General features: G+C 43.8%; 1 protein-coding gene across 1 annotated transcript in view; it reads right to left on the reverse strand.

The window, feature by feature from the left end:
• Window positions 1-26,145, reverse strand: part of XYLT1 (xylosyltransferase 1) — a 346,586-nt gene that overhangs the window by 145,007 nt on the left and 175,434 nt on the right. The gene's annotated exons all lie outside the window — the stretch shown is intronic.

The raw sequence follows: 26,145 nt of genomic DNA on the forward strand, positions 1-26,145 counted from the left end.
AATGGGGGCGCGATCGACATGATCGCTCCCCCCCTTTGTCATAGGAGACTGCTCAGGCTGCTGCTTTAGCAGCCTTGGACAGTCTCCCAGTGCAGCCCAGCACAGAGCAGCGTGTGCTGGGCTGCATTGGATGGGGAGCTGTTCCGGACCCAGGTAAGTAGTACCTGCACGCGGCTCCCCCCCCTCTCTGCACCCCTGTGTATGGGCTGATCGCCTGTACACACTTACCATTGGACAGATATGTCTGTGAACGACGTTGTTCACAGACATATTGTCTGTACACACTGGCCGACGAGGGCACGATATACTGGCCAATCAATTGATCGGCCAATATATCGGCCAGAGTGTACCCAGCTTAACTCTAATGCATCTGTCCTCCTGAATCAATAATCTATAATGCAGCACAAATTGTCATCTGTGGTGGACGTGCTTGTCGGCCGGATCGCTGCTCATCTTGAATGTCTGTCCTGCCATTATCAAAGACAGTGAACGAAACCCAAACCTTTTTCCGTGACGTTATCACCGTACACCTCGACAAGTTAGCAATTAATTTCAGCTGCTGATGTGCCCTTTAGACGCAGAAATATGTCCACACTACCACCACAATGTTTAATCATGTTTCTGCCACCCTCGCCATCTTACAACTGATGTTAGGACAATATGACTGATATGAGGTGAAGTCTAGTGGCCGTCAGGGGAAGCAGTGGTCTACCTGCGCTGGTCTGGCGGGAAATAGAGAACATTACACATGTGAGAGGTCTTGTTTTCTTGTTACCTTACTTATTGAACCACCCTTGTATATACTTTTTGTTTTTATTCACTGCTTAATTTTTTTAACATCAGAATAAACCAATTTTAAAAACATCAGAAGAAACCATTTTTAATTGACTATTTAAACAAAACTTCTCACATTTGTTTCTTCGCCTTGTCTCAGTTACACAATATAATTGGAAAATCAACGCTGAAAAGTCTTGTAGAAACATGTAATAGTGGAACAGGAATATATATGCACTAGTTGTAATTTTATTTTAAGCGTGAGAGATGACGAGAACACAAAGCATAACATGAATAACTACGGTACACTCTAAAAGTGTAATTGAACGGTGGATAAATAGCTACACTCATTCTGAATTAAAGAGCACCAGCTGTCAGCAATGAAATCTATACCGTCATACATAACTTATAGGTTACTTTCACATCTCCAAATGTAACACACCTGCAAGTTATAGGATACAGTGGCTCAGTTTCTCTTAGATTCAAAATAACAGTGTTTGTCTCAGTCTCTTTACTATGCATGCCTGAGTAGACATATAGGGATATGTAAATGACAGGTCTCTTTCAAGACTATAATTCTTGTTGTCCTTGATTAAAAGCTTCTCTGCCGATGGTGGCAATTTTGTTCCTTTTTCTATTCTTAGATTATGGTAAAATGATAAAAAAATGCAATGCATTCATAAACCAACCATGAATATCATACACTATATCTCTAGGTAGTTTTGTTTCTGACAATTTGAATAAAGAAGTGAAATTGAACTACTGTAGGGGAAGCACATAGCCTCAATCATAAAACCGAAGCAGGGCGATATCAATATGGCCAGTCCCCCTAAAAATAGAGATAAGAATGAATCATCAGACTGAAAACTGCAGCTGCAGGCTAGAAGGTATAGTTATTGATTATTCCTTTTACTGCGCTGCTTTTACATGTTTGAAGCCTGGTGCATATTTAACCTCATCACTATTACTCAGTGTCAGGTACAAAAATATTGTCCAGCTTCTAAAGACGGCACTAAGTCAGCATGACTGAAGCAAAATCATACTTGTCCGTGAGTCTCCCAAGTTCACCTGTTCTCATGGGAGAGTAGCCCACCCTCCTGAATCCCAAGTGAAGGGGGCAGACACAAATTGTGGCATTTGCAGTAGTAGGCAAGGCCATGATGAAGAGTATGCATTCCCACACTTACCATACCGGCACACTGAACCTCCCGCTCTAAGATGAAGATAAACAAATGTAAGTAGTATAAGATGGATTTAAATTAAAGCTGGATAGTTTGTGATCAACTAGATATATATTTTCAATTAAAATTAATTTAAAAATATTGTGAGTGGCTGTCTGGTCTTCAAATGGGATGTGGTCATAATACAGACAGTTGGGATACCGCCGATTAGAATCCCAGTGCCGGAATCCCGACACCTGTCAGAATCCCGGCACCGGCATCCCAACGGTAAGTACTGAGGTTAGGGTTAGTGTTAGGCACTAGTGGGAGGGTTAGGCTTAAAGGAGGGAGCGTTAGGTTCAGGGTACAGGAGGTTTAGGCACTAGGAGGGAGGTTAGGTTTTGGCAGCGGGGAGGGATAGGGGTAGGGAGAGGAGAGGGTTAGGATACTGACCGACAGGTGTGGGTATCCTAACTCCTTGAAATATAGGATGAGACTAGACTCCTACCAGCTTCGACTTGGTGAAGAATGCATGCCCTTTTGCAGAATAAAAATGGCCACGCATAGCAAGGAACATCGAGCAATAATTCACTCCATAGAATGAAAGCTAATTTCTGCACTGCTCATTAGCGTGACTCTTTGCCTGTGCAAACTTCTCACCACTTCGCACTACAAACCTATACACCGTAGCAGAAATCTAGGTGCATTTTTACAAAATAAGATACATGACCTGCATAATTATATCCCACTAGGTAAAGGTTAATTTGCAAAAATGCTAAAAATGTGTTAGTTTTGGATGCAATTACAGCACCGCCATCCGACCAATAAGGATCAGTATACTTTAGAACAATAAAAAAACAAAATAAGAATAAAATCAGCTGCTGCGTACTGGCCAAGCAACACCAAGGATCTACTCAACCACAACACCTATCCATTGACTTTTGACAAGGCTATATCATCATCCTGATGAACTACAAAGTAAATTTTAGGGGTCGGGAAGACGTGATTGATTGGACAAAAATGGGACTATTGAAAAGCATGAGTCAGGTGATGCAACGGTCATTTTACTTGCATAGCCTGCAATGTTAAAATTGTAAGTTTCTGAGACTACTGATGTCTAATAGTGATGGTCATTTGTCAACATTTGAATACATTCTCCAGGCTTAGGTGGAGAGGAGATGAATGATTGTGTACCTTCATGGCCGGTGCAAGGTTTCTCGGCACCCTAGGCAAATCCTCAGCCTTATGCCCCCAACCAATACCCAATACCCACTTCCCAATCCATCAGGTGAAAGTGCATTTTATACAGTTTTATGCAGTTATACAGTCATCGCCTGCATTAAGAGACATCCTTAATTTTGTGGTAGGTAGACACAGTGGCACCCCCCAGATCTCGGCGCCTTATGCAGCTGACTAATGGTAGAGCCGGCACTGGGTACTTTGAGCTGACTTGAGAAGAATATTTTTAGGGCTAAAAACTTCCCTTTTATGAAGCTGTAAGTAACATCTCACATACATTATGCATAAAAAGACACCACTCAGTGACAGCACATTCTTGAAATGTGAAATTAAGACAAAGACAATCCATAGACAGTGTAGCCGTTATGATACTTTCTTTTTCCATCTACACACAGTACACCACACAATGACTACACCAGATGTATCACCAACTCATTCCATCCCCACTGTATTCATCCATCCCACAACCAAATTGCACCAAATCCCTAGAATGTAAAACTATTATCACTAGGGCTTTACACAAAGCCAATGTCAGGCAGTTGTCTGGGCCTGTTTGTATCTAGTTATGTAAAATAACAAAAAGTCGACAAAAGTTGAACATAATTTTTAAAAACCATGGAATTTTCTATGCACTCCACACGTACAGTGCCAGCAAAAGTAATAAACCATTTTGTCAGCTCTAGTCAGTATAGACTATTACCAGAATATCCCTTTCGAAAGACATCGTTACTGCTACTTAAGACAAAATAAATTTTTCTTTAATTCCAGATTTAATATAATTACAAAAAAAGTTATTTGCTGACTGCCTTTTATTGCTATCAAACTGAATTAGTAATGTAGGTTTTAATGGCCATATGTAAAAGCAGTTTTGGACAGGGGCATGAAGAGCTCACTGGGGGGAAAGCAGTGGTATGGGCCCATGTTTAAGGGTGTGGGTTGTGGTCGTCCACCAGAGGGGAGTGTCCTGTCACCAGAGATAACCATAAGGCAAATCTTGGTGTCATTTCTATAGAAGTAAACAAAGCACCCATGTTTATCAGTAGCCCTGCTCCAGAAGGAAACTGACCCTCTAAAAGAGTAACAATGTATAATTTGAGTGCAGTGTGGAACTTGACACCTAGATGAGGGGGAGACCCACAGGTAGTGGAGCCAACTGGGGATTTCCCATGTACCCCTGAGGGCCAGTCCAACCCTGTCTGAAAGTTTGAGCTTAAAATGGTGAAATAGATCAATGACATGTCTGGCAATTTTTTTAAATGGTCAATATGGAGAGATTAAGATATGCATAGACATGCACATGCAACCCATCTGACTTTATTTTAAATGCCTCCCACCTTAGTGGTATAACTTGATCAAATGCCTCTACTGAGCATAGGTGGTGGTGCCAGTTTAGCACAAACTTGTTTACACTCCCAGAATGATTGAGAGACTCCTAAAAATTGGGGAAAGTAGACCAGCCTCCCAGATAATACTAACTCCACAGTGTATTGTATCAAAGTGCCCCCTTGCCCAACTGCACAATGGAATGGATCACAGTGCCATGATAATGCAAATAAGTAATAATGCTGCAGAGGGGTAGAGTTTAGCATAAGATACATACTGCTAAGAATACCACACAACATTAACAGTCACATATACACTAAGGGGGAGGTTTATCCAACCTTCTAAAAAGGGCAAGTGGAGGTGTGCCCATAGCAACCAATCAAATTATAGCTATCATTTTATAGCGTGTACTAGATAAATGATAGCCAGAATCTAATGGTAGCTATGGGCACACCTCCACTTTTCCTCTTAACTCAGCAGGGCTAGCATGCATGCGAGAACTGGGAATCTGGTGGAAGGAACCTCACAGGGGCAGAGGGATCTGACCGGATCTCTCTTTGCAACCCTGGACCTCAGGGGTGCGGGAGCAAACGCAATCTGAAGATGGCGAAGGTTCCTGCTGTCAAACTCCAAGATCTGGTATTTTTGGAGCTTGATGAATTTAGCTCCCAATACTATTGTATGGGGACCTGGAACAGATTGGAACTGAAAGATAAGCAGGCATTACCTTTATAATCAATGGCCCCAATACATCATTTAAACAAAAGTAGGTGAAAATGTTGATTTTTATCTACTTTTGTAGAAATTAAGGGATGATAAATAGACCCCTGAATCAGTGAGTATATTAAAGGCTAGATATTCTATTCAATAATGAATATTAACTCACTTTCCTAAAATTATAAGCCGTGATACCTCCATGCACACATAGGGGTGCAATTAAAGCGTATCTGTCCTTGCAGTCTCAAAAGCTGTGAGGAAACTCTGCATAAAAAGCAGCCTTTGGGGCTTTATGTGTGGAGTAACCCAGAGATTCTGGCCCCTTCACCTGAAATCTATGGGTTAAGGCCACAAGCTTGCCGCATGGGGAAAGTGGCTAATAACTGAATAGCTCCGGGCGTTAAACCGATGCTTTAGCCACACAGTAATCCCCACAGCTAAATGAATCTGCCTCTACAGACTAATGGTGCATACACATGGTCAGATCAGATAACGATAACGATATCGTTGTCTGATTATCCTGCATGTGCTGGATGATCGATATTGATCATACAGCACACCACCAACCCCCAAACGACTATAACGACTCGCGATCATTCGATATCGACCAGGTTGGACTGCATGCACGGTGATGGTTGTTATCGTTATCGACCATCGTCCGTCATTTGGGGGTTGGAAGGGGCCAAAAACTGGACGATATGATCGATAACGATATGATCGATATCGTTATCGTTCATATCATCCTGCAAAGTCGTACCGTGTGTACGCACCTTTATTCTACTTTTCGATGAAGTACAGAATTTTATAAATTTGCATTTTGTTTCACGTCATGTGTCCCAGTCATTGCCCAGCCCTATGCCTCTTATTACAAAAGCGTGTTCAACGTGGCCAAGGGCATGCCATTGGCAGAGGCTGTTCCTTTTTTCCAACAAGAACAATGGTTCGTGCTTTCATTCTATACTTCATGTCCGTGATACATGTGACCTTTCTGCATCACTTGTTTATTATTGATAATATGAAACGTTAGTGCTCTGTTACATCTCGGAGTGGTGCCTCCACATGTAAGCAGGGAGCACGTCAAATATAACAGGAAAAACTGCTGTAATTCTTTTGAACAAAAGATTGGATTTCATCTGACACATCAGGCAGCACAATTAGATTGTAAGGTCACTGGGTCAGAGATCCTCTAATGTTCTCTGTACAGTGCACCTAGACTGTCATATCTACACAAAAACGGCAAGACATTATTAGGACATGATAGAAATTAGATCAATTAATACTAACCAATTTACATTTACTTGTATAATGTCCAGTCTTTGAGAATATGTGATGCCAATTCTTAGCTACAATCACTATCAACCATCGTGTCTATACAATCAATATAACACATTTGCTTTTAGGGGAGATTTATAAAACATTCTATTGAGGAGAAGTTGAGGTGTTGCTCTAAGCAAGTAATCAAATCCTAACTATCATTTTATAGCATGTACATGATAAATGTTAGCTACAATATTTTTTGTTGCTATGGGCAACACTTCCACGTGTCCTCTTTAGAAGGTTTGATAGCTGCCCAGAGACATAAGGGTAGTTTTTAAAGTAGCTCGAAATATATGTTAACTGCATAGGGAGTAACATATTTTGGGATGGATTATTAAATCTACAAAAAAGGAAAAGTAGATGTGCCGTACCAAGTAATCAGATTCTAGCTATCATTTATCTAGCACATTATATAAATTGAGAGTCAGAATCTGATTGGTTGCAAGCCCAACTCCTCCACTTTTCCTTTTTCGAAGTTGTAGTAAATCTACCAATTAAAATTTCAGATGGGTTATATTATTGCAGCACATCTTCAACATTTGAATTAAATAAGAAAAAAAATTATATTTATAGATGTTACTGTAACCAGCAGCAAAGCTGAACCAGAGCAGTGAATCCTTATAGGTTTTATTATACACAAATCATTAAGTAGACGGACATGGTTAATCAATCCTTTATGTGCACCAGAGATAGAGAAAGCCTATGGGAAGATACTATAGGAAACAGTCAAATATCTTAACAATTATCTCCACAAGTTTATTATTTTCCTTTAATCATATCTCGAAACTGCTAATAAGATGATTTGCAACTTTTATGATGCCTTCTGGTAACAAAAAATTTAAAAATAATAAGACTTATCATAGTTGCTTCTACTCTACCTGTTTGTGAGAAGACTTTAGGACCTATTCATTATCACTAATGGGCACATGCGGACACGTGCGCACATGTGGTAACTGGTCCATTCATTATTAGGGTCCGACAGGGCCGCCAAATATTCAGTAAGCCCTTAAAACTGAAAGTTTTCAGAGTTTGCTTGCGGGAAATAACACCATCTATAGATGGGGTTGGTGTACCCAGAGCCCCGCTCCTTCCTATGGGAAAGAGATCCAGGGTTGTGAAGAGGGATCCCTCCATTGCCTCTGCACAGCAGCCGTGCGCATGCGAGACATTAGGGCACCGTTAAGTATCACTGCTACTTCGGTAGCAGTGTTATTAATCACGGGGTCAGCTGCTTTTCAAAGCATCTGTCTCCACACCTGAGCAATACTGAATTTATCCAGTAATTAAGTATCCACCACCGCCTCACGGCAAGTTGGGTACTTAATCCCCGATGATGAATAGGCGCTTTTTGCTGACATACTATCAACCCAGATTAAATCTATGGTAATCTGACGTTGTACATAAATTTGTATTTAGTCTAGTGCAGTGGTCTTCAACCCGTGGCCCGCAGAGCCATTCCCCGTGGGCCGCCGATGGTTACTGTAGTGCAGACAGACAGAAACAAATACAGACAGACAGAAACAAATACACTGTAGCCGGCGCCGGCTGCAGTGTGTTTGTTTTGACAGCCAGTCAGAGAGACTTTCATTGGCTGCTGCGCCCACTGCAGGAGCCGGGCTAGAGCTCACTCATGAGCTCCATCTTCTGGCTCCCGCAGTGGGTAATAATTCAGAGAGGTCCGACCCGGGAGGACTGTATAAGGGGCACTTATAGGGGGGACCACTACTGGGGGCAATGAATAGGAGGACCACTACAGGGGGCACTGTATAAGGGGCACTGCATAGGGGGCATCATTACTGGGGGCCTGCATAAGAAGGACCACTACTGGGGGCACTGCATAGGGGGACCACTACTGGGGTCATTATGTAAGGGGCACTACTAGGGGCCTGCATAAGGGGGACCACTACTGGCGGCACTGCATAGTGGGGACTACTACTGGGGGCGTTATATAAGGGGCACTACTGGGGGCACTGCATAGGGGGGACTACTACTGGGGGCACAGCAGGGGGGACTACTACTGGGGGCACTGCATAATGGGGACTACTACTGGGGCCACTGCATAGGGGGGACCACTACTGGGTCCTGCATAAGAAGAACCACTACTGGGGGCACTGTATAAGGGACACTGCATAGGCGGCATCACTACTGGGGGCCTGCATAAGGAGGACCACTACCGGGGGCACTGTATAAGGGGCACTGCATAGGAGGACCGCTACTAGGGTAATTGTGTAAGGGGCACTACTGGGGGCCTGCATAAGGGGGACCACTACTGGGGGCACTGCATAGTGGGGACTACTACTGGGGGCACAGCAGGGGGGACTACTGCTGGGGGCACTGCATAATGGGGACCACCACTGGGGCCACTGCATAGGGGGACCACTACTGGGGGCACTGTATAAGGGGTACTACTGAGGGCACTGCAGAGGGGGGCAGTTATGAGACATAATTAAAATTGTAGGAGGGGGCAGTTATGGGTCATAATTGTGTGAGGAGGGGGCAGTGTTTAAATACCGCAGTATAGCTTATTGGCCCTCGGCTTCATTGAATTTTTTAATGTGGCCCGCACTGCCTTAAAGGTTGAAGACCCCTGGTCTAGTGCCTTGTTAAACAAACAACAGAGATATTATATTTTGAAAAGCCTAGGACAAATGGCAACTACTTGCCTGCATATTTCTGTACCTATGCTAAGAATAAATGTAAATACCTGTACTAAATCAGTTTATACACCAATAACAAACCTCCCAAAAGCCCCAAATGTAGCTATACTGTCCGGAATTTTGGAAAGGAAATATGTATGAGGTATAAGAAAATGGGGATTGCATTGGTAGATTGTTTAGACTAGGGTTATGGCCTAATTTGCCCCATTTCCTCTTTGGACATGATGAACGGTATGTAGCAAGCTTCTAATATGTATTTATTATCCCTCTTTTAACATTTATTTTAGATTTTTAATTCCAAATTTCTCCCCTCTCTTATCTGAATCAAGTATTTTAAAGTGATGAGTTTAAAACGAATAACAGATTATAATTTATAACTGCATTTACCTTATATCCAGTTCCTCCAAACAATTGCATAACAGGAAATGTACTTTCACTAAAACAGAAAGTATTATGCCCAATTTAAGTCTAAAACCAAGCTAGCCATGCCATTGCATCTGATCGGATGTGATGGTCTGGCAGAGTTTCTTGATAAATTGCCCCATAGCAGCATCGATGGTGTTATTTATTAGGGCAAATTTATGTAAATTAATACATGTGCCCCTAAGCATGGAGTGGTATTGTGAGCAAGACATGTTGGGGCTTGTAGTTCCACTGAAGCTGGAAAGCCACAAGTTTTCTATCCCTACTATGATGCATGTACTAGGTCTTTCCCCATGTGAGTGGCAACACTCCATGGCACACACTTACGTTTTAAATGTTAAAACATAGTTCTCAGATATACAGTATAGAGGCCTATTTGTGAAGTTGAGATAAGCTCACTCACCAGCGCTTTTGCCCGGAGAAAGGACTCATCTCAGATTCTCACAATTTACATGGGAGAAATCACTGACTTTCCTTGCGTTACCTCACTTTCCGCAGCTTTAGACCTCTATAGGTATAGCGACATGAGCCCATTTAACATGCGGTAAAAATCATAAATCACTATGCTCATGCAAGAGTGCGTTTAGCATTGTGATCATGTGACGGCAGTGTTAGTCTGCTGGGTACCAGGAGAATAGCCTTGCTGAAGAGGCTCCCAGAGATGCACCGACATGGTAAATTGCAGTGATAGAACATGATTTATCACTGCAATTTGCTGTGATACATAATTATTGTTTCTGCAGGATCTTGGCAAACAGAACCCCTGGTATAGTATTTATACAAAGTAGAGAAAAAAACTATACACTAGAAAGTAAACACAGAACTGCACAGCTTAGATAAACACAAAGACACATATGAAAATTACAATTCCCCATATTCCATAAAAGAAGTACGCTACACATCTAAAATTCATTTTTCTCTAAATCCTGCTAACCTGAATCTATGGATTACCAATAAATAAGAATCTATTCAGGACTCGGTAGCTACAGAGTCACAAGCATAAGCTGTTTGTCTTAGATATAGAAAAGTGTCAAGAGTATAAGCCATTTACAAAAAAAGCCTCAAGGTTGAAAAACTTAAATAAGTAATTTTTCTATAGAAGAAAAGATAAAGCTTGTCTGATTAATAATAGACTCCTATCTAGCATGCTGCCCCTATGTACCCGGAATTGGAGATGAAGGAGGAGTCCAGATGTCAGAGTTGAAGAAATCAGTTACAAGCTGGATAGACACACAAGTAACCATAATAATAGTAGTAAGGTATGATCACAGGCAGGGTCGGACTGGCCCACAGGGGTACAGGGGAAACCCCCGGTGGGCCCCACTGTCTGAGGGCCTGCTCCTCCTCTAGGGAACAGGTTACAGACTGTGCTTTTGAATTATACATTATGCATATATTACATTATACTGCACAGGACTATGGTTTATTTCCTACAATGCATTGCTGTTATTATGGTACATTATCATGCATGATCTAGCAGTATTTTATATATTTTTTTTTTAAAGGGGCCCAGACCATGCTCTCTCTAATGGTTAGCCAAGCCTCTGTGGAGGCTGGCCACACCCCCTCTGAAGTCTGGCCAAACCCCTAAGTATGGGCCCCTATCACTGCATTCCCCCGGTGGGCCCTTCATGCCCCAGTCCGACACTGATCACAGGAATACAAATATGAGGCAAGGAAAACAGGCAGCTTAGGTTTAAAGTAGCATCTCAGTAATTCCTCAGAATGGGCAATGATTAAGAGCAGGTGAAGCACTTTGGGAAATGTGAAATTCTCAGGAATAGTCACTCAAGACTAACTGGCTCAGAGGCCGAAAAGCAAAGTAATGGAAAAGTGACAAAGAATCAACAGTTCAGTTTTTCATCAGGCACAGTACTGACACCCTGGTTTCAGCCTAGTGTCTACTGTGTTATGCTCCAACCACCATCCAGCTGTGTAAGCCCTGCAACTTGCTCCAAATGCTGGGAGGAATGGTTCCTTTCCATTTCTACTGTATGTTAGTAAGAAGCTGGATCACATCAGAACAATTTTTTAGGGATTCCTCACAAAAATATCCCAGTTGATTTAGATGAGATCATCTCCAGACATTGCACATATCTGAGGGCCACAGATGAAGTTATGTCACGGCAATTGTCTGATACTCCTGGTGATACCGCTTTGTGTGTGACTGGTCTCCTGGTGACACCGTTTTGTATGTGACTGGTCTCCTGGTGACACCGCTATGTGTGGCTGGTCTCCAGGTGACACCACTTTGTGTCTGGCCGGTCTCCTGGTGACACCGCTTTGTGTGTGGCTGGTCTCCTGGTGACACCGCTATGTGTGGCTGGTCTCCAGGTGACACCACTTTGTGTCTGGCCGGTCTCCTGGTGACACCGCTTTGTGTGTGACTGGTCTCCTGGTGACACCGCTTTGTGTGTGACTGGTCTCCTGGTGACACCGCTTTGTGTCTGGCTGGTCTCCTGGTGACACCGCTTTGTGTGTGGCTGGTCTCCTGGTGACACCGCTATGTGTGGCTGGTCTCCAGGCGACACCATTTTGTGTGTGACTGGTCTCCTGGTAACACTGCTGTGTGTGTGGCTGGTCTCCTGGTGACACAGCTGTGTGTGTGACTGGTCTCCTGGTGACACCGCTGTGTGTGTGACTGGTCTCCTGGTAACACTGCTGTGTGTGTGGCTGGTCTCCTGGTGACACCGCTGTGTGTGTGGCTGGTCTCCTGGTGACACCGCTGTGTGTGTGGCTGGTCTCCTGGTGACACCGCTGTGTGTGGCTGGTCTCCTGGTGACACCGCTTTGTGTGTGGCTGGTCTCCTGGTGACACCGCTGTGTGTGGCTGGTCTCCAGGTGACACAGCTGTGTGTGTGGCTGGCCTTAGTTGTTTGATGCAGTCCATTTAAATAAAATTTGAGCATACAAAAGACAAATTTGTGCCTCAATTAGGCCAGGTACCGAGTGAAAGTGATTTTAATTGTAGTAACGTATGACACAAGCAATACTACTAGCATTTGTATCTCACTGCAGGCTACCACAGTTCATTCACCCATGGCAACTGTATGTGGATAAAACAAGAAGTGTGCAGTAAAGCAGTACACTCACAAAATGCTCTGCAATGCTAACACACCCTAGTAACAGGAATAGTGGGTACAGTAACAATAGAAACAATGCCTGTTTACATGTATTCAAAATACTGATTTTTCTTGGAACTTTCAACATTGTAATTGCTTTCAATTCACACAGGCAGAAAAATTATCCATTTTCCCAATATTAGTGATTGTGTGGTCATCATTATTTCACAGTACTGTTGTCATTGTGACTTTTATCAGTATCAGTGGCAGAACTACTATGTATGCAGGGGGCTCGGCATTGAGGGGACCAGTGCCTGAGGCCAGACTAATATTTTATTTTAATATTGAATTTGAGATAAATCTACTTATACAATCAGTACATGTTCATTGTAGCGGGGATAAAATTATAGTTCCTGGCTTGCTTTGTTTTCTTGTTAATTTGTAGGCACAATAAGCCTCATGCAGGCTAATGAGATATATATTAGATATTAATTTAAGTGAAACTGCTCTTTTAACCACTTTGCGTTGACCTTTAGCTGTGAAATAATTTCAAGGCAGCATCAAAGTTTCTAAATGACCTACTGCTGAACTGAAGGCATATAGCTGGAATCCAGCACAGACTGTTCAGTTGGGTGAGTGCACAACAGGGAAAATGGAACGTTGCCAGACTGTAGTAGATTGATGCGGTACATAGTGATAGACAAGCTGCCAGTCAGAAAAGGCGTAGGGCGTACCGAACATATAATATGTTGAATCCAACTAAAATGCAACTCACAGCTTCAAAAAGCAGATGGTTTTCTAACTTTAACCCTTTTACCATTACACACGGTTCTATAACATACCTGCCAACATCTGAATAGTTATTGAGCATAGTGTGGACATGAATGGCTGCAGCACCATATCAGGGCTTTTCTGCATCCTGTGGTGGCCACACCCCCATAGCGCATGATGTCATGCCGGGGGTGCAAGACCGGCAGCATCGGGATTTACAGCAGAGACAGGAGCATCCGCAGGATGCTCCGGGGGTCTGTAAGAGCTGCGGTGAGCACATCTGGAGCATCCTCAGGACAGTCCAGGTGGCAGTCACTCTGCTAGCCAGATCAAAGGGTCGCGGGTGAGTGGTGGTGCCGGCCACAGGGCTCTATGCGGTGGCACCGCTCGCACACCCCTAGTTACAGCCCTACCAATGGGACTTGACTAGTGCTTCCAAAATGCTAAGCAGCTATCACCCTCTACTCCCATAGAAATTTCCCATGCATTGCCACATGCAGCATTTCCATAAAAGTCATGATTGCTGGGACAGTACCCTACTAACAGAATTATCCCGCCTAAGTCAACCAGTTGGGGTCTGGAGTAACTGTATGATATAAACATGGTCGTACCTACAATGGGTGCAGGCTGTGCAATGCAAAGGGGTCCTTGGAATACCGGGAAAATTGTGCCATTTTCACAGAGATTTATGCAAGAGCAGTAGAGAAATCACAGAGAAAACTGTGACTGTCTAATTTCCTGGAGATCTGCACATGCGCAGGAGACTCTGGCACAGTGCCTGACTTTGTTGGGTGCATGCATCAATGAAAGAGTGAGGAGACTACATACAAGCCCCTTCTCTCTTCAGTCGCCTTTGGATATAAAATGTTGCTCCTTTCTAAGTGTGTTCTACTTTTGTAGGTAGACCCTGTTATACTTCCTATTTGCTGATGTCAGCCTACATTTCTATACCAGGTGAATAGAGGAACAAACATATCTACAATAAAGACACAGAGACATATTGGCTGGGAAAAGGGTCAGCTTTATTCAAGTATTTCTTGAAAGAAGGGAAAAGATATGGTGGCGAAGAAAGAGTGGCCCTACATACCGTATCGCCATCTTGTCAAATAATCCAATTAAATGTGAAGATGATGGTTAACTGCCAGACCATCATCAACAGCTCAATGCCTAGATGGGGGCCAACTGCCAGCCCATCACAAACAATTCAGGGCTTAGATGGGGGACAACTGCCAGTCCTTCACCAACAATTCAGGGCTTAGATGGGGGACAACTGCCAGTCCATCACCAACAATTCAGGGCTTAGATGGGGGCCATTGCCAGCCCATCTCCAACAATTCAGGGCTTCGATAGGGGCCAACTGCCAGCCCATCACCAACAATTCAGGGCTTAGATGGGGAACAACTGCCAGTCCATCACCAACAATTCAGGGCTTAGATGGGGGCCAACTGCCAGTCCATCACCAACAATTCAGGGCTCAGATGGGGGACAACTGCCAGTCCATCACCAACAATTCAGGTCTTAGATGGGGGACAAGTGCCAGTCCATCACCAACAAGTCAGGGCTTAGATGGGGGACAACTGCCAGCCCATCACCAACAATTCAGGGCTTAGATGGGGGACAACTGCCAGCCCATCACCAACAATTCAGGGCTTAGATGGGGGAAAACTGCCAGCCCATCACCAACAATTCAGGGCTTAGATGGGGGAAAACTGCCAGCACAACACCAACAATTCAGGGCTTAGATGGGGGACAACTGCCAGCCCATCACCAACAATTCAGGGCTTAGATGGGGGACAACTGCCAGCCCATCACCAACAATTCTGGGCTTAGATGGGGGACAACTGCCAGCCCATCACCAACAATTCAGGGCTTAGATGGGGGCCAACTGCCAGCCCATCGCCAACAATTCAGGGCTTAGATGGGGGACAACTACCAGCCCATCGCCAACAATTCAGGGCTTAGATGGGGGCCAACTGCCAGTCCATCACCAACATTTCAGGGCTAAAGGCCCCCATACATCAGAGATTGATTGCAGCAATCGTGCAATTTGCAATCGATTATGTATAAAAATCTTTCCCTTTTTCAATCGATGGCGGCATTTCTGCAATCTGCAATCGATTGAAAAATGGAAAGATTTTTATACACTATCGATTACTGCAATCAATCTCTGATGTATGGGGGCCTTTAGACGGGGGCCAACTGCCAGTCCATCACCAACAATTCATGGCTTAGATAGGGGCCAACTGCCAGTCCATCACCAACAATTCAGGGCATATATGGGGGCCAACTGCCAGTCCATCACCAACAATTCAGGGCTTAGACGGGGGCCAACTGCCAGTCCATCACTAACAATTCAGGTCTTAGATGGGGACAACTGTCAGACCACCACCAACAACTCAAGGTATCCAAACTCCCTCTCCAATGACAAACAAAAAGGCCCACCGGGACTGATGGTGTCGCTGATCCCAGTAGGGTAGAAGCAGCCTAAACCCATATACAGGGCCATCAAGAGCCGGCCCAAGCCAGGATGAAGGAGGCATGGCCTAATAGCGGGAGGCGTGGCAACACTCCCTTTAGGGAAAAAAAAACTAGTTGCAGGGCTGTGGCAGGGGGGTGCTGTGAGCTCCTCAGCCCAGCACAAATTCAGGGGTGGGGCGCAATCAGCATGATGACCTCCCATAGGCAACAAGCAGTCTCCCTTTGCAGCCCAGCACACAGCAGCATGTGCTGAGCTGCTCAGCTGACAGGGCAGATGGAGAGAGAGGGGAGGCATTGTCGCTCCCCACCCTCTCGGCGCTCCTACCCATGTATTGGCAGGGAGAGCATCTGAAGACATACAACACAGCCACTGTTACTGTTATTTCCTGCACAACAATAAAGCCAACAATCACAATAAGGGGGTGGGGAGTGAGAGACCTTTCAGCCAGGAAATCACTATTATAAACTAGCAGTTCAGCACCAAAATTCCACCCATTAATGTAATAGCACTACACAAATCAGACCATAAAAATGGGACACTTTAGATGTTTAACCCTTGCTAATAAATGTATTCTGATGCATCCTAGTAGTTTAAATTCCGACAGACATTGGAAATGTCTTCTGTCTTCTTTCATAGACACCGTGGAGCTCTTAAAATGTAGTCAGGACCAGTTTGCTGTGTACAGATATTAGGGGCATATAATGCAGTGCTTGTTTTTTTTTCTTATTTGACAAAAGTGTTAAATCAATTGTCCACTTTTGAATTGCTATAAAGGGATCGGGATACCAATCTGACAGCTGCATTCTACTGGAGGCAACAGACCAGAACTGAGTGCAGGAAATGGCTGGAAGCCTACCGAGCGCACCCCACAGAAAAGCTATAGCGAGGAACAGGGCTGGCTACATCCTATTGCTGTCAATTATTTATAACTATGCAACATCATGTTCTGCTGTAGTGTGCAATCAGAGAATTTCATTCAAGCATGTCATTGCCTGCAAAGGTGGATCTTAAGCTGGGGACACACTAAACGACGTGTGTACCCAGCAACGACCCCCCCCTAAAGTTGGACCGACATATTGGGCTGCCGGTACACACTAGATGATCCGGTGCCCAACCGCCCGATATGTCAGCCCCTGCCGCACCCTTCTGCATGGGGTCATCAGCTGCATCATCAGGTTGGCCTGCGTGTAGGGCCAACCTGACGATGCAGGTGACGACCCCACGGGAGCATGCACACAACAACATAGTGGGTACACACGTAACGATTTTAACGGTTTTCCGTTCCGATCCGTTGGAATTGGGCATTAGTTTAAAAAATCGTTAAGTGTGTACGCACCTTGACATCTAGTTTTCCTACCAGGGATATGCAAGCAACAAGTCAGAAGCAGTTTATCCTCTATAGACAGTGTGGGGAATCTGGAGAACTCAGAGGTAACCCATGAGCATTTGTAGTGAGGCTTTGGCACCCATGCGATAAGAGATCTATCATTAGAGCTAAGAGCGGTTTAAACATGCCTCCCAACATTTCCGTTTGCCAAATTGGGACCCCAGAAAACTGGTCATGCTATCGCCGATAGAGGGCATGGCTTTATGGCGTGCCCCCGTTTTCATCACCCTGGAGGCATGGCCAGCACTCCCAGAGATACTGGGCTGCCCCCAAGCAATCCCTTCATCAATTCACCCAAGAGAGTGCTCTCCCCAACTCCACTTTGTCACTTCAGAACACCATGTTTTTCCAGCCAATGAACTGTGGTGTTACATTTGATTCCAGCATGCAGCATTTCTGTAGCATAGGAAATCTTGTGTGAGAGGAATGCTGAACAAGATGCGTGGGGCGTAAACTTCCAAACAGATTTTGAACCCTGGGATCCATTAGTTGGTTAAGCACTGCTGCGTAGTGCCATTTGATTCCAGCCTTAGAGCAAAAAGAGAATCTATTTATTTATTAACAGTAATTTACATAGCACACAGATATTCCACAGTGCTTTACAGATAATATTTTAGGCATTCTGCCCCTGTCCCACTAACACTTACAAGCTATATTCCCTGTAACATATACAAACAAACTAGGCTTCATTTTTGTCAGAATTCAATGAACCCACCAGCATGTTTATGGGTTGTAGAAGGAAACTGAAGCAACCAGAGAAAACCAAAGCAAACATGGGGAGAACATACAAACTCCACACTGATATCGTCTTGGTTTGAATCGAATCCAAGACTTCAGTGCAGTGAGGCAGTAAGGCTAACCATGGAATGGGTATGAAATACCGCCGACGGTTCGATTCTCATCAGCGGCAGCCCGACATGAGCAAAGTTCGAAGCAGCGGAAGCCCGACAGCGCTGGAAATCCCGATCGTGGATAGGTGAGTATCTACTAACCTAACCCCCCTAACCCTAACCCTCCTTAGGGGTGCCTAACCCTAACTTCCCCCCAAGTGCCTAACCCTAATCCCCTCTCTAAGTGCCTAACCCTAACCACCCCCTTCCCCGCTGCCTAAACCTAAGTCCCCCGGGGGGGTGCCTAACCCTAAGTCCCCCCCGGGGGTGCCTAACCCAAACCCTCCCTCCCCCTAGCCTAACCCTAACCCTCCCGGGGAGGGTGCCTAACCCTAAGTCCCCCCCCGGGAGCCCTAAACCTAACCCTCCCCCCCACGGCTGTCCGTTCGCGGCGCCCGGCATCACTACGATCGTGATGCCGGGCGCCGGTCTCCCGGTGTCGGGGAAATGCGGGCGTCTACATCCAGACGCCCGGCATTTCACCCTTGCCGGGATAAGACAGTCGGGAAGCCGGCTGCCAGTATATAGGCATTCGGCTTCCCGATTGCATACCCTAACCACTACACCATCCAGGATATCTAACTACCAAAGCTGCAAGAAAATGTTGCTATAGAATAGTGCCCATAATTTGTAAGAAACATAATTCTGTGTATTTTTTTGAGATTAGAATTTAAAAGCTGCAGTTATTAAAAAAAAAATACAAATATACTGTGTACACGCTGTAAGACGTTATTTATTTAGATGAAATAGTCATTTCGCCGATATGACACTGCTGCATTTGTAACTTTGACAAGAAGATAACCAGCATACGACTTTTCAGTGTTCATATAATAATAATCCAACCTCAGCATTTTATTACAAGTAAATTGGAGCTCCTGACAATTATTTCAAGCATGTTTATTTTCCATTATGTCAAATGCTCTTTTAACAAAACAAGCTAACAAAAAACTTATTGACATTATTATGTGTTGCTATAGTTTGGGTGAATGTTAGTATTGTGGGATAACATATAGGCAAGTAAATGCCAGAGGCAAAACCAGCAAGTGTCAATTCAGGAGGTACAACATTGTAACCAGACTAAACATGTTTCTATGTGACTACATCAACACCTTATATAATAAGTCTGTTTGTATACTATTCCTCAAATACTAGTAGTACTTTCTATGTATAAGTACAGGAAAATGCTCCAGGGCTAAGCAGGGAATTTGATTAAGGATTGTAATCTTTGGATGGTTTGTAAATAATGATTTAAAATAATAAATCTATATTACATTGTGCAAACAGAACTATCAAGGAAAAATTAGTCTAAAGTAGTGATCATATAGTTACCAAGGGGTTAGCTCACCAATTCCAGTGTTTCAAAGTGGCCAATATGACACGTTAATGTTTAGATAAGAATATGTAGTATTAAGAATATAAGAATAAGTTTATTTAATTACAATATATCCCAAGAGAAGACACATATACAATATGTACTATCTGATATACCACTTGTTTGCTCTCTGTTTCGGTTGAATATAAGGTATAATATCTAAGTAGAATCATATTTGAACTGAAAACAAGACAGCCTACAGATGTGTCCTATAATCTCGACTCGTCAAAACATCCCCTCTTAGCGTGCTAGGTCCCATACAACTCGAGTGTCTGTTTAGCTTGTGCATCTTATCACATAAATAAAACAACCAGAACAACAGAACTACATTGCTAGTGTACACTACCCATTGGGACTTGCAGTACTTGCACATCGGTGTGCGACCGAGTCTGAATTTGTGAAAAAAGAGTTCCGATATGGGCGTCCGCGGCTTTTTCTAACGTCAAGTTCCATGGTGCTTCATCTGGTAGTTTGTGCATGTGTTACACCAATTTCTATGTGCGTAAAGTCGCAGACTAGCGTCTCTGGTATATTGCGTGTTTTCTTGCTGCATCTCCAATGTGATTAAGACGCACATTTTTAAGAAAAAGTCAGTACGCTACGTATTTGCACCAGATTGTGCTAAGACAAAAGGTGTATGAGGACTCATCTGTATGTATAACAAAATTTAAATATCTTCATAACAATCATAGATAAAACATATACTGTATATCCCAGTCTGAGTCCCCTGCTATGCTGCATCACAATACTCAATAGCAAAACTTAATAGCAAATTGCAAAGAAGAGTTGACAGAGATAAGTTGCATCATGGAACACCATGCACACGCTTTTCACAAAACTTTTAACTCGATGACAGTTCCTACAATTCAAAAAGTGCACAGAGCTAGGACCTTATAGGGAACAATAGGAATCAGACCAAATGTATCCGTGAGATACAATTTAATTAAATCCACTTAAATATTTTTCCATTTTTAAGTAAAACAAACCCCACCTCCCCACTATCATAACTATGGGGTTCCGTTGTCCTGGACTTCCGCTATTCCTGGTGTACTCTTTCCAGTCATGTCCAGAATCAATGTCAGTTTCATTTAATGATTTCATTTAATTATTGTCTATGTATGGCTTTGCCCAGAAAGTATAAGACAGTGAGAAAATGGTTACATTTATATCTGATTTAGTCAACAACCGTCTGTGTGCTTAAAAAAAAAAGAAAAATTAAATCGATATTGGGCTTGTGCTATTAGGGGTAAATTTACTAACACGGGAATTTACTACGGCAAAAATTTTAGTATTTTCTGTATTTTCAAAAGTGACCACAGTAGTTTTGGTACTCACACTGTTACCCGTACACCCATCTCCAGGGGTGCTGGAAAGAGCCCCAGCCTTCAGCCTAAGCCTGGGGTGCTCGGGAAAGGGGGAACCTCCCCTGAGATCCCAGGCTAATGCTTTGGACTGGGTGACCCAGTGAAAATGTTCCCTGGCTGTGGCATTACACCCCGGTTAGGTTGAGTCCGGTGCTAGTAGTGGGAACCTCACGCCATATTTTTCCCCTATTGTTAAAATCAGAGCCCAGTATTTGTTCCTAAAATACGGGGGAACCCTCCATGTTTCTCCCCCTTCCCACCTGTATTTTTAGAACTGGGTCTGGCTCAGGAGCCCAGGGCTGATTATGCTTTGGGGGGGATCCCACTTCAATTTTTTTTTAACCCTTTAATAACTTTCAAAGGCACAAGCAGCCTGCATGTATATCACTGATATTTGCAGGCTGCTTGTTCAGGAGGGAAACACAGGGATTAAACACAGGTAGGAATGATCATATACTCCATTAGGAAACACGATCATGACAAACACGGGAGCTTGGTAAATTCCCACATTTCTTTTAAAAGAAACCTCCTGATTCTGATCGTTCCTACCCGTGTTTAAAAATGGACAGACATGGGCAGGACACAATTCTTAGTAAATTTGCCCCTAATGTTATATTTTTCAGCATGAAAGGTCCACACTAATTACAATGCCATATACTGCTGCATGCCCCGGATGTAAATATTTACATTGGTCCATACAGCGAACACAGTCTCCATGCCAGCACTCACTGTACAAGCAAAAGAGTACTTTCGACCCAGCTGACTCTTACTTTCTAAGTTTAATAAAACATAGAGATAATAAATTATATAACAAGCAAATAATGAATTATATATACTTTAGCAGGATCACTGTTTCCTTTAGCACCATAGAGCTAATAAAACTGCATGCATTAAACAGAACACCCACAAAACCGTACCTCATCACCTTTCTACATGCATTGTTACAAAGCAAAAGATGACTTTTCTTCCCAAGCAAACACAAATTCAACTTTAAGCAAATACCACATTGGTCATTAAATTTAAACTTAAAATAACACTTTATATAAAGTAAACTATCTGAAATAGGCTGTCAACCTGAGATTGCTGCTTTATAACTGTTATTTTAGTGAAAGAACACAAGGTCATTGGGAAACTAGGACTTTAGTTATATAGTCCAAAAAAGGGAATGCATTTGAAACGTAGTCTGCACAGTGAAATAAGTTGATAGGGTTTAGTCATTGATTACACATATCACAGTAGCCTACTGGACTGTCTGAGAGATTCCCGATTTACACGGTGTCCCAGAAAAGTGGACCCTGGATTCTCTTTTTGTGAAGTCGGCTGGGCATTGTTAACGCGACTCTCGTCATCATGTTCAGCCTCTGCCAAGTATGAATGCAAATTGCATCATTGCACAGAAGGAGAAACAAAAAATAGGGGTGCAGGCAATTGCATCATCAAGCCCCTCTCATTGCCATCTTTTACTAATATGATCTTACCACTCCCTGAGATCCTGGGAAAAATAAAACTTCCCTGGGCCCTGAATATCAGAGCTGTATGACAATACAGGGTGCAGGGGTGGAAGGAGGGGTGAGCAGGAGGATCAATCAGAAGTCATAATCTCTGTGATGGGTGCAATTTTAAGCGTTCTTCTACCTAGGAAACATTGCAGCTTTAGAGAACACTTGATGCATAATCCTAGGATTGCATTTTATTACCTAAAACCACGTTCATAAGAATGCAATTTACCAATTTACTGGTTACAATATGAAATTACTAGCATTACAATATGAAATGGCTTCCCTGTACACAGGTGACCTATGCAATAAAAAAGTAATTGAACAAAAGTAGAAGCTAAAAGACAGATAATAAAAAAAAACACTGCATCTGTCATTCTACAAATAAAAATAGCACATTTTTACTCTAAAAAAGCAAACTGCTAACAAAATACAATTATATTTCAGGGCAATTGTTAAATGTGTTTACTTCATTATCACCTACTGATTACTTTTTCAGCAGTGAAAACTTGTTGAGTATATCAGCCTGAAAACCACTTTTTTTAACACCGTTTCTTATTTAGCTGTAAATAAATGCCAAGCAACACTAAAATGCATTTGTTTAATACATCAACTTAAAACATGTTACTTGGTAGAAATGAAAACAATTATTGGCAACTATGTGAACATACTTCTTTGATTTATTAATTTAAATTAGAAAAGTTCTTAGTACGTAAATTATTACTTGCCAACAGTATATAGAGAAGTGCCAGTTATATCTCAGGTCATATCTGATTTGGAAAAATTGTATAACAAGCAGGAATGCTAGATCCCTACTTAATATGTATTCTATAATACACATGCTACTTTTCTTCTGTGCAGTTCTTTTTCACGCGGTCACAAGTAATTTTAAGCTATGGACCCGCTCCGGGGACAGTGTCAGGTGGGGAGTTTAACTGGGGCGGTACAACTGTGAAGCCATAACGCAGGTGTCCAAGGCAAGCTAAGGGAGGACAGAAACCTCCTGTGGAAGGGATGTGTCAAGTGACCGGCAGCTTTTCGGGAGTTCCCGGGGGGACTTGGGTTAGGCACGCCCAGGGAGGGTTAGGATTAGGCAGAGGAAGGGGGGGTTAGGGATAGGCACCAACGTGGTGGAGGTTAGGGTTACACACACCCCCGGGAGGGTTAGGTTTAGGGAGCGGGGAGGGGGGGTTAGGTTTAGGCACCCCTAGGGGGAGATTAGGGATAGGCACTAGCGGGAAGGTTAGGGTTAGGCACCCCTAAAGGAGGGTTAGGGTTAGGTGGGGAGAGGGGAGGGTTAGCGTTACTTACCTCCGCTGTTGGGATTTCCTTCTTTCGGCCTCACGTTGTCGGGATTTGAACCAGTGGCTAAACACATGTGCTAAACACAGGAGCCTAGTCCGCCACAGTCTTGAAGGCAGGAATGTAAATAGTCCCGGAGTTGTATGACAGCCTTGAGGACTGGTAATAGGCTAGATGCAGCCGTTGGGCCGAGGTGCAGCCTTTGGGCTGAGCAGTTTTAGCTGGATGCGGCCTTTGGGCCGTGATGCAGCCTTTGGGCTGTGTAGCAGCCTTGAAGGGCTGGGAGTCTTAGCTGGATGAGGCCTTTGGGCCGTGATGCAGCCTTTAGGCTGAGATGCAACCTTTGGGCTGTGTAGCAGCCTTAAGGGCTGGTGACCTTGGCAGGATGATGCTGGGGTGCGCTAAGTGCCACCGGGATGACACTGGCGGTGGTACACAACTTTGCCCAATCAGACTCTTATATGCGCCAAGTGCCGCCGGGATGACATTGGCGGCAGTACACAGAACAGTGTACCCTGGGTACTGGGATTTGAGCACTTCAGATGCTGAAGTGCGGCCTATGTCGCCAAGTTGACACTGGCGCTGGTACACTAGGTAGTGTACCCTAGATGCTGGAATGCACAATGTGCCGCCAAGATGACACAAGCGGCAACAGCAGATGATATGCAGACCGGGCCGCCTGGATGGATCAAACGGTAGTGAGGAAACACAGCAGGACTGGACTCTGGAACTTAGACAGATCAACAGGAGACTAGATGCCACTGGAACACAATAAACACTATCACCGGCATGGAGAGAAGGGCTGGCTGGATTTTAACAGAAACATGACCCAACCAGAGCAAGCCTCCCTAATGATAGACAAATGTGCAGCTGGGCTGTGCACAGACAGGAGAATCAATCACTGTGCACCTGATACTGCACACAGACAGGCAGTAATTAGTGCAGAGCCTAATTACGCTTGCCCGGCGTTCACCCCGTACAGCATTGGCAACGCGGAGGATTGACACCCATATGGCTGCATACAAAATTGAGCGACTTCAGCCTGAAAAGATGGTCACGAGGGGTGCGACATAGTGCTGTTACTGGCGTTTGAATGCCGTGGCAACGGCAAAATGCACCTTATTCACACTCCTTGCGGCTAATTGGATTGCCTCCAAATAATTCATTATTGTTAAAGTTTGTTTTGTGTAATAAAATTGGCTTATTAAAATTGTTGGTTGGTAAAATTAAAAACGTATTAGTAGATAATTTGCGGGGGGTGCCCCAAGATTTTGACTGCCTAAGGGCCTCCACAGGGTTTGATCTGGCACTGCCATGGGCAATAGTGACTTTGAGCCCCATTTATTAATGAAGCATAACCCCTTAAGCGCTCGCTAATTGGGTTATGACTTCCTTTCTGGATGTCATAACAACAAACAGTAGTAATCTAAGATTATTGCTGTTTGTCCTAGCATCGTTGATGGCAATGGGGACCCGGCACTGCCTTTTCAGCTTCACCGAAGCCTTCCAAGCACTGTCGGGTCCACCTGTCGCGCAAATGCGCATTACACAAAACCCCTGTCGCTGGCAGCATTAGGCTGCCAGCTGCCCAGCGGAGGACCTCGCAGACGAGGGGGACATTGCGGGACCTCGCCAGAGGGGTAAGTATTGTTAAATTCCAGTGGATTTTTCATTTGTATCACAGTGATACTAAACAAAAAATTCTGCTGGTGTTTACCTTTGTTGATAAATGAGGCCTTTTGTCAATGAAGTGGTTGTTTTGAGAGCAGTCTCCCCTGTTTTAAAGTTACATCTGCTAATTATCAATCTGAAGACTGCTATAAGTGCCATAGCTGTAATTCGATAATACCACGATTCCTCCAGGATTAACATAGTGCACATCTTTGAAATTTGGATGAGATCATTGTGGATCAGATTGATAGTATAATATGCTTACACACTGGTGATTAGAAGGAGGTATACATGTATTAATTGTGCAATATTAATTCTTAATATTCTTACTAACTGCAGCGTTGGGAGTCAGTGGTGTAACTAGGGTATTTGGAGCCCAGGTGTCACGCTTGACACGGGAGTATAGAAAGCAGAGGTCCTAGGTTGCGGAAGAAATCGGAGGCGAGGGGCCTGAATATATATTATCTCCTCATTCACAGAAATTGGATGTTGATGAGACCTGATCAAAGGTGCGGAGTCTACCCTGTGTCTACCCTGCTGGGTGTTCACCAGTGAACCCTCCAATCGGGATACATGTTTCAGCTGCTCCCAGCAGGCAGGTCGCGGTTCTTTGACCAGGTATCCAAAATCTGCGGGAATAGAGAGTCACACAGACGGTGCCCCAAGAGATATGCCTCTAAAGAGGCACTACTGCACCAAGAGATGGTACTACTGTACCCACAGGTTGAGATGTTAAACACGC

This window comes from Taudactylus pleione, unplaced genomic scaffold, assembly GCF_031769625.1.
Source record: "Taudactylus pleione unplaced genomic scaffold, aTauple2 ptg000184l, whole genome shotgun sequence".
Lineage (NCBI taxonomy): Eukaryota > Metazoa > Chordata > Amphibia > Anura > Myobatrachidae > Taudactylus > Taudactylus pleione.